Source organism: Hermetia illucens, chromosome 7, assembly GCF_905115235.1.
Source record: "Hermetia illucens chromosome 7, iHerIll2.2.curated.20191125, whole genome shotgun sequence".
NCBI classification, from domain to species: Eukaryota; Metazoa; Arthropoda; class Insecta; order Diptera; family Stratiomyidae; genus Hermetia; species Hermetia illucens.
Genome location: NC_051855.1, coordinates 526,442 through 537,596, shown reverse-complemented (window position 1 = coordinate 537,596; position 11,155 = coordinate 526,442).

The following is an 11,155-nucleotide window of genomic DNA, read 5'->3' as shown; positions in this document are numbered from 1 at the left end:
CTTACAGTCATCGACACATTTTCGAAATTTGCCTGGGCAGCGCCAATCAAAAATAAAAGACAGATGATGGCAAAGAATTTTTTAATAAAACGCTTAAACAATTGATGAAGAAATTCGAGATCAATCACTACTTTACCTACAGTTCCTTGAAAGCGTCAATTGTAGAAAGGTTTAACCGTACGTTAAAACATTTTATGTGGAAAGAATTCAGTATGAACGGGAACTACCATTGGATCAATTTGCTCGGCAGATTAATAAAGAAATACAATATGACCAAACATCGTACCATTAAAATGAAGCCGGTAGATGTTGGCCCATCAAACGAAATCAAGTTATTATCAACCGTGTATAGAAAGGTTAACGTAACCTCGAAACCGAAATTAAAAAAAGGCGATTATGTAAGAATTAGCAAGCACAAACATGTCTTTGAAAAGGGCTACACTCCAAATTGGTCCACAGAAATATTCAGGGTAGATCAGATAAAAAATACAGAACCGCGTACTTATACTCTTAAAGATTACCAAGGAAATTTAATAAAAGGAGGGTTCTATGAACTGGAATTACTACAAACAAAGCAACCAGATGTATATCTCGTGGAAAAGATCTTAAAAAGGAGGGGGATCGTGTTCTTGTCAAGTGGCTTGGTTTCACATCCGATCACAACTCCTGGATTAATATAAAAGACGTCAATTAAAGTGGAAATTCACAGTCAAAATGTTAAACTTAAAACGTGAATACGATCGTCTGAAAACTTTCAGCAATTTGAACATTGAGGATAGAAAGGCGCAAAAATTTGCAAAAAGTGGATTTTTTTACACAAATTTAAAAGACTATGTTAAGTGCTATTTCTGTGCGTTAGAAGTCAACGCATTCAACACTCCCTCAGACATTGAAGCTGAACATCTGCGTCTTTCACCAACATGTGTTTATGTTAACGGAGAAGATGTGTGCGGACCATTTAATCGACCGAGTGTTAAATCATCGTCTTCGAAGAGTCACAACCATATTTTCAACCTAATGAAGCCTATAGCGGCAGTAGTTATAGCCCGAGGTTTTGCCTATTATCATATATACACCAAAATTGTAATGGCTTCATCAAACATTGCGAATTGCACACATTTTAGATGCACAGTAGAAAATATATATAAATAAGTGTACACATATTGTTAATTCTAAAGAATTTTGAATGATGTATGTGTAAATAAGTATAATAAAATAAATATTTGAACTTTAACGAACTTTTTCATTTAAACTTAATCCTAAGTCCCAAGTCAGCAATGATAACCGCAAAATCTGCATCGGCCAGCCAACCGCCTCAAGCCCGCGGCGAAGCCTACCACCTAAAGCCCACACCATAGCCGCCCGCCGTGAACCCCACAGACGCCACTTCAACCAAGACACTCACCGCAAAGACCGATACCCAGGCAAATACATCAAAACAGCTTAATAAATCAAAAAGCACACCAAAAAGATCGATACCCCCTACAAAGCCACACAAACAACTTGACACTCCCCAGAAAGCACTCGGAAACCTCGCTATCTCATATACACACCAAACCAGCTTAATAACCCACAAAAAGCACACCAAAAAGATCGATACCCAATAAAGGCACACAAACAACTTCACACTCCCCAAAAACACTTGAAAAAGATCGCTATCTCAGAAACACAGCAAAACATATCCGAGACACATAGCAAAACAAGAGAAACAGCAATAGAGCTTAATATCCCCAAGACACGACCCCAGACAAAGCACAGGCCCCCACACACACAGCAACACCCCGTTCCCAAGTCGCAAACCCAAAGGTTCCAAAGGCACCCTCACCCAAGGCACACACCCAAAGCCCCCACTAAAAAGCACACAGCCCAAAGCCCACAGGTACACACCCAGAGCCCCCGCTAAAAGCACACAGCCCAAAGCCCACAGCACAGGCACACACCCAGAGCCCCCACCAAAAGCGCACCCCTTACCCAAGGCTCACGCCCCCACCCAAGGCGCACACCCAAAAGCTCATAGTGCGAAAGAGACGGAGCGAGCGAGATAGCATGAAAGCTTAAAAGCTCTATCATGCTGTCTCCCTCTAACACACAGAGCCGATGCTGAGGGTACATCCCTTACTACTAAGATTGTCGGCACGCAAAATTAATGAGGTTTCGCTGTTCGAAACATTTTCCGCTATTGTTTGCATTGCAAATTTTTCCGCTAATTTCTCTGCAGTTTCGCCCTCTGCGACTTTTTTTTATATAAAGGCTATTGTCAATTGTCTTGACAAGTCCTCTATTTTAATTGTAAAATCAGTTAATTTGGTATTTCCCTATTTACAACTTTTAAGTTGTACCAGAACGGCATCAGACGATATTTTTATAGAGAATTTTAGTCTCAGTTTATCGGTTAGTTTAGTTATTGTGTTTAATTCCTCGGATACCGCGTATTTGGCTTTGCCGGTTATCCGGGTTTTCACAAATTTAAGGAGAATACCTTTGTGTTCTACTGGTGTGAGTTCGTTCAATAGTGAAACTGACTCACTGAAGGATTCTGTTTCCTCTGGGTTTCCGTCAAAGCATTTGACTAAAGCTGTGGCTGTTTTAATGTCAAAAGCCATGTTCCCTAATTGTTGTTTGTCTAATATTGAAAGTATTTCAGCAGATAGTTGCTGTATTTCCTTGTAAACTCTCTTTCTTAGAGTTGCTATTTTAACGTCTGTTCGTATATTTTGTTCAGTCGACTTTGCGTCTATTAGTGTTTGTTCAATTAATTCGCGTTTTTCGCGTATAATTTTTTCACTGTAAGGACGATTTACACTTTTCCGTAGATTTATTAGTGTAATTTGAAGTTTCTCTTTCAGAGATTCTAATTTGTCCATTTAGAAAAAGCAAAGAATAACATTTTCAGACATCTTCTTTTATATTGTTATATTATTGTACTTTCAATCATGTGGTACAAATACTAACATTATTTGGAACAAACAAAAAAAAAACCATTTATTATTTATTACTACTGCATTTATTAAACTAATACTAATTGGGAACAAACATTTTTTTTATATTATTTTACTGATTAACGTTATTATTTTTTTTTTGCATTTTTTTAAATAATTTATTTCTTTTTTAACATTGGTTATTAAATATTTATACTTGTTCTTCTCCTCTGGTGTGGCTGCAATTTGCTCTAACCGTTTATATTTTATGAACTGCCGCTGGAGTTCTCATCATAAATAATTTAAATAATTTATTTCTTTTTTAACATTGGTTATTAAATATTTATACTTGTTCTTCTCCTCTGGTGTGGCTGCAATTTGCTCTAACCGTTTATATTTTATGAACTGCCGCTGGAGTTCTCTTCTTCGTCCTCCTTTAGCGCTGACAGATACGTTATTGGATAGTCGTTTCGTTCGTTTCTTATATTCTTCTATTGTAAGGCGTCGAGGTCCCGCAAGTTTATCATCAACCGCAGTTGTCGGTGTTGATTCTGACGGCTTCCAGCGTGGTGGTTGCTCTCCAACTTTATATAGTGTTATGCCTCCGGTGTTTCGTTCTGGTTTTTTGAGCAATCGACAGATTTTCTGGTAAAGCTGGTCGAACTTTTCCCCAATGTCGTTCATTAACACGACCTTAATTTTCAAATTTTCACGATAGTAAGCAGAAGTCTTTAGACTGTTACTTATGTACGAAGTCTTTAGACTGTCACGGTCGCCATGTGATGTGCCACCCTACGTGGTTGTTGCCAGTCCGCTTGGCAATTCCTTACTCTTCTTTCTTTGTAAATTAGTTTATGGTTAGTCGGAGCAGCTAAATGCCAAAACTTCTAGGGTTTTAGACATAAGTGAGTTGCAAGTTGCGAATGGGTCAGGAAGGGAGTGAATGAATATGCCAGTGATTGAATGAACTTATCTAGAATATTAAGTTAGGGATACAAGTTAGAGTGAGATAGTTGAATGAATGGATTAATGGAGCCACAGGGAGTTTGAATGGGTGTTAAAACGAATGGTTTAGAATGAGAATTAGGGAGGGTGTATGAAAAGACTCGCGTAGCCCGCTGGCAAGGTCAGCGACGTGAAACGAGCATTGCCTGCAACTATTGTTGTAGGTAATGAGCCCACGTAGACCTCGGAAATGCGTTTCCTTAATCTACGAGAATAGCCTAAAGACTGTCGAACGGATGATCGCACCGGATGTCGAGGAATCTACATCGAACGCGCACCTCGGGGTTGAGTAAGGTTGTGATGTGCCACCTTATGTGGTTGTTGCCAGTCCACTTGGCAATCCCTTACTCTTCTTTCTTTGTAAATTAGTTTATGGTTAGTCGGAGCAGCTAAATGCCAAAACTCCAGACTAACCAGGTATGGGAGCAGCAATTGCCTGAACTCCACAATGATCTATTCAAGCAGTGTAAATTTTGGGAGCAGCAAATTGCCGGGACTCCACAGAATAAAACACGTTAGGCTTGTGTTCGATAGTTCCAACGAACTACGTATTTTTAATTCGTCTTTCCTATTTTATACAATTTTTACCTATCCTTAGTAGGCCGGTATATATGAATTTACAGTATTTTAGAGAAAATATTACATAGTAGGCAATGATAATGTGGATAAGTTTACAGTATTTTACACCTTACTCCTTTTGAAAAAAAAATGAATTGTCTTTAGGGACGGTAGAGAATTCGTTTTCAAGTTTTTGTGTAAAACAAAACCTTATTAAAATCGATTCAAAGTCTGTCTGTCTGTCTGTCACACGCATTTTTCTCCAAAACGGCTAAGCCGATCCAAACGAAATTTGGTGGACAGATGGGAACTATGAAGTCCCACGCATACAGCAACTGGCATAAATTTAGGTGGAGTTTAAAGGGGGGCTCCCCATACATGCAAAAGGGGGATTAAAAAAATTTTTTCACCGGATATAGTTGTGTAGGATATCAAACAAAAAGTCTTTATTTGTACTTTCCGGAACTGACATTACTTTTGGCATAGCTTGCAAAGTGCGTGAGTAAGGAGTCAAAATGTACGCATTTGAAGTGAGACAGGACTCATTTTCGGAAACTACCCAACCTAAAAATCCGAAAAAAATCAGGGTGATGTGCCTAGATGAAATCTAGGCCTCAAAATATGTCCCATTCCGATATCTGCTCAAATGAACGTACTAATAGTATATTACTACTTTTTAGAAATTTACTGAAAAACCCCCCTTAAATTCATCTTAGGACTTCCGAATTTGGCACCAAAATAGAGGACAGTGTTTTGTATACACCTGCTAAATTTCGTCAAAATCTGGCAATTAACACCAAAGTTATAGCAGTTCAAACTTAGCAATTTCGCGCGAATTTACTGCTTCCAAAGCCATGCAAATCAGATACTGACGTCATAATTACCCGGAATAATTGACATTCGCGTGAAATATTATAGTCGCATTTATGAAGAATCTACTTCTCTGCAGCCCTTTTTAAGTTTTTGTGTAAAACACTTATGTGAAATCTAATCTTCTTGAGATGTCCCATTCCGGTATCTGCTCAAAAAATTTACTAATATTATATTATCAACTTTTAGAAATTGACTAACAAACTCCCCTTAAGTTCATCCTACTGTACTACTATTCGTGCATACACCTGCCAAGTTTCATGAAAATCCAACTATTAATGGGAAAGTTATAGCAGTTCGAACTTATCAATTTCGTCCTAATTAACAGCATTCTAAGCCATACAAATAAGATGCTGACGTCATAATTAACGAGAATAATTAAAATTCGAGTAAAATATTAAAATTCCATTCAAGAGGAATCTAATTCTCCCTAGCCCTTTTTAAGGTTTTATGTAAACACAAAACCTTATTAAAATCGGTTTACTGTCTGTCTGTCTGTCCGTCTGTCTGTGTGTCCGTCACACGCATTTTTCTCGGAGACGGTTATAGCGATTGACACCAAATTTGGTAGAAAGGTGGGAACTGTGAACGCTCACGCATATAGTGAGTTACATCCTTTTACGACGAATTTAAGGGGGGGTCCCCATACATGCAAAAGGGGGGTGTAAATTTTTTTTTATCAAATATAGTCATGTGGGATATCAAATTAAAGGTCTCGATTAGTACTTTTCGACGCCGATCTTAGTTTTAATATTAGTGGAAAAGGTGGGGAGAGCGGGGGGTTGAAAGTGGTCATTTCTTTAACGAACCCATTCTCAGAAACTACTTAACCGAAAAATCTGGACAAAATCAGGGGGCTGCCACTATATGGTGTCTAGGCTCTGAAATACCCTCCATATCGATACCTCTTCAAATAAAGTCAATAATAGTACATTACCATAATTTTTAGTTATTGACAGGAAAGCCCTCCTTAAATTCATCTTAGAATCATAAAATTTTGCAGCAATGTAGGCCACAGCATAGAGCATGATGCTGCCAAATTTGGTGAAAATGGCACTATTACTAACAAAGTTATACTAGATCAAAACTGTCGCTCCTATGCAAATTCAAGACTATGAATGTCAATATCACTTGAAAGTGGATAATTTCACATAATATATGCATATTTTACGTGCTACATACTAATGAGACAAACGCACACTCGAATCTCTTTATAAAAGAAATACACAAAACCTTTCATAGCTGAAGCGTCTAGCTTCTGGTTTCCCGACTTGTTTATATTTGATGTTGGTTAAATTGTTGGCATTTGCTAATAATATTAAACTCAGGGTGTGAGGCGTATGAGGTTGACCATTATCAACACAGGGCTTTCCATCAAATAATTTATTTAAATCGCTTTCTAGAAAATAGAGGGCAATGGAATTTTTAGCTATAACATATTACACGAAGCTGTCGTGCACTCGTCGCTCCTCACATCTTTTTCTTTTTGTTCAGCCATCAGTTCACAAGCGGGGTCGGCCTGTGGTGATTGGTTTCGTCATTTTATTTTATCAAATGCCTGATCAGGATGTAACCATGAGACCTTTAAATCCCCATCCAACATATCAAGCCACCATTGTTTTGGCCGGCTTTTTGGTTGCTTACCATTGCTTTCGATGTTCTGGCCAATACTGGTTGTTGAATTCTCGTTAGTGTGAATTACATGACCACACCATCGAAAACGCCTCTCTTGCAGCTTTTCCACGATCGGTGCAAACCCGTTCGATCGCGGATATTCTCATTTCAGACGTAATCAAAACGTGTCACGCCACCATTGCATTACCGCAAGACGCCGTTCATTGACCTTTATAGTCGGCCAATACTCAGAACTATAGAGAGCGGCAGACGCACGACATTGCAGTAAATTTTAGATTTGATACGTCGAGCGCAAAGAACACCAGTTGGGAAATGCCACTTCATCCAGGTTGCGTTAATGTGTGAAATAATTTCATTACCCAGTTCTCCATTGGCCGATAGCATTGACTCGAGATATTTAAATCGCTGAGTTCCGTCCATGGGAGTAACCTGCCCCTCGAGATATTTAAATCGCTGAGTTTTGGCGATGTCGGTAACCTGCCCTTCGAGATATTTAAATCGCTCAGTTCTGGCAATGGCAGTAACCTGCCCAAAACTCAACGATTTCAATATCTCGGGTCAATGCTATAAGCCAATGGAGAACTACGTTATGCTCCTCACATAGGGAAACACAAAACCTTTTATACCTGAAGCGTCAAGCTTCCGGTTTCCCGACTTGTTTCTTTATTGTTTATATTACGTATAGTTAGAAGTTTTTTTTTTTTTTCGTTTTTAGCAATAATGAGTAATATTTTTAAAGTCTACTTATTGTATTGGTATTGATTAATTAGGTGGTATATTTATATTTATAATAGTATTTTCAATAGTATAGGCAATTTCAAAGCAATTTTCTTTATTTTATTTATTTATTTATTCGTCTTAACCTATTTTTGTGAATTTTAGATATTTTATTGTCCTGGTCTTTTATCAGGCAATTTACATTGTCAATTGATATTATGCTATATGGACCTTCATACAATGGGTCTAGCTTTCGTCTGTTTTCGACGGATAACAAAACTTGATCTCCTATTTTCAATGATAATGGGTTAGATTTTCGGTCATTTTGGTTTTTTGTCTTTTTCTTTGCTTTTTCTAGAAGTTTTTTATACATTCTACTCCGTCCAATGTGTCCTGCTGTTGGAGTAGAGTGATTGTTATGCAATACTTCTATTATTTTCGATTTGTCCGTTATTGTAATTAGTGGTTTGTATATTTGGATATCCGTGTTTTTCAAAGTATGATTCGCTAGCGTTTTAAATGCGGTTGTATTTAATATAGCGAATAATTCACTTTCGGCCGATAGTTTCAGAGTGTTGATCTGAAACCTATTATTTAGATATTTTTCCAACTCTGTGAGTTCCTGCACTAATGCGGGTTCAATTGATTGGTTATTATTTAGATTTATATACCGCTTTATTTTTATGTATTACGTTTATTTCTATATCAGTATTTTTATTTTTATATTGCGCAATTTCAATTCCAGTAAACGCACTGCCTCATTAGGTGATAGAATCTCGAAAACGTACAGTTGATCAGGCTGCATGTTTTTGTTAGTAATGCGGTTTTCTGAAATATTGTTAGACATTTTTGGGAATTGGTTTATCGACTGCAATTGCCTTTGCAATTGTGTCGGATAGATTTGTAAGATTGTCGGCACGCAAAATTAATGAGGTTTCGCTGTTCGAAACATTTTCCGCTATTGTTTGCATTGCAAATTTTTCGGCTAATTTCTCTGCAGTTTCGCCCTCTGCGAATTTTTCTGATATAAAGGCTCTTGTCAATTGTCTTGACAAGTCCTCTATTTTATTTGTAAAATCAGTTAATTTGGTATTTCCCTGTTTATAACTTTTAAGTTGTGCCAGAACGGTTATCCGGGTTTTCACAAATTTAAGGAGAATACCTTTGTGTTCTGCTGGTGTGAGTTCGTTCAATAGTGAAACTGACTCAATGAAGGATTCTGTTTCCTCTGGGTTTCCGTCAAAGTATTTGACTAAAGCTGTGGCTGTTTTAATGTCAAAAGCCATGTTCCCTAATTGTTGTGTGTCTAATATTGAAAGTATTTCAACAGATAGTTGCTGTATTTCCTTGTAAACTCTCTTTATTAGAGTTGCTATTTTAACGTCTGTTCGTATATTTTGTTCAGTCAACTTTGCGTCTATTAGTGTTTGTTCAATTAATTCGCGTTTTTCGCGTATAGTTTTTTCACTGTAAGGACGATTTACACTTTTCCGTAGATTTATTAGTGTAATTTGAAGTTTCTCTTTCAGAGATTCTAATTTGTCCATTTAGAAAAAAGAATAACATTTTCAGACATCTTCTTTCATATTGTTATATTATTGTACTTTCAATCATGTGGTACAAATACTAACATTATTTGGAACAAAAAAAAAAAAATCATTTATTATTTATTACTACTGCATTTATTAAACTAATACTAATTGGGAACAAACATTTTTTTTATATTATTTTACTGATTAACGTTATTATTTTTTTTTGCATTTTTTTTAAATAATTTATTTCTTTTTTAACATTGGTTATTAAATATTTATACTTGTTCTTCTCCTCTGGTGTGGCTGCAATTTGCTCTAACCGTTTATATTTTATGAACTGCCGCTGGAGTTCTCTTCTTCGTCCTCCTTTAGCGCTGACAGATACGTTATTGGATAGTCGTTTCGTTCGTTTCTTATATTCTTCTATTGTAAGGCGTCGAGGTCCCGCAAGTTTATCATCAACCGCAGTTGTCGGTGTTGATTCGGACGGCTTCCAGCGTAGTATTTGCTCTCCAACTTTATATAGTGTTATGCCTCCGGTGTTTCGCTCTGGTTTTTTGAGCAATCGACAGATTTTCTGGTAAAACTATTCGAACTTTTCCCCAATGTCGTTCATTAACACGACCTTGATTTTCAAATTTTCACGATAGTAAGTAGAAACGATAGTAAGCAGAATTCTTTAGACTGTTACTTATGTACGAAGTCTTTAGACTGTCACGGTCGCCATGTGGTGTGCCAGCTTACGTGGTTGTTGCCAGTCCACTTGGCAATCCCTTACTCTTCTTTCTTTATAAATTAGTTTATGGTTAGTCGGAGCAGCTAAATGCCAAAACTCCAGACTAACCAGCTATGGGAGCAGCAATTGCCTGAACTCCACAATGATCTAGTCAAGCAGTTTAAATTTTGGGAGCAGCAAATTGCCTGGACTCCACAGAATAAAACACATTAGGCTTGTGTTCGATAGTTCCAACGAACTACGTATTTTTAATTCATCTTTTCTATTTTATACAATTTTTACCTATACTTAGTAGGCCGGTACATATGAATTTACAGTATTTTAAAGAAAATATTACACAGTAGGCAATGATAATGTGGATAAGTTTACAGTATTTTACACCTTACTCCTTTTGAAAAAAAATGAATTGTCTTTAGGAACGGTAGACAATTCGTTTTTTCTTTATTGTTTATCTTACGTATAGTTAGAAGTTTTTTTTTTTCTTTTTTAACAATAATGAGTAATATTTTAAAAGTCTACTTATTGTATTGGTATTGATTAATTAGGTGGTATATTTATATTTATAATAGTATTTTCAGTAGTATAGGCAATTTCAAAGCAATTTTGTTTATTTTATTTATTTATTTATTCGTCTTAACCTATTTTTGTAAATTTTAGATATTTTATTGTCCTGGTCTTTTATTAGGCAATTTACATTGTCAATTGATATTATGCTATATAGACCTTCATACAATGGGTCTAGTTTTCGTCTGTTTTCGACGGATAACGAAACTTGATCTCCTATTTTCAATGATAATGGGTTAGATTTTCGGTCATTTTGGTTTTTTGTCTTTTTCTTTGCTTTTTCTAGAAGTTTTTTATACATTCTACTCCGTCCAATGTGTCCTGCTGTTGGAGTAGAGTGATTGTTATGCAATACTTCTATTATTTTCGATTTGTCCGTTATTGTAATTAGTGGTTTGTATATTTGGATATCCGTGTTTTTCAAAGTATGATTCGCTAGCGTTTTAAATGCGGTTGTATTTAATATAGCGAATAATTCACTTTCGGCCGATAGTTTCAGAGTGTTGATCTGAAACCTATTATTTAGATATTTTTCCAACTCTGTGAGTTCCTGCACTAATGCGGGTTCAATTGATTGGTTATTATTTAGATTTATATACCGCTTTATTTTTATGTATTAC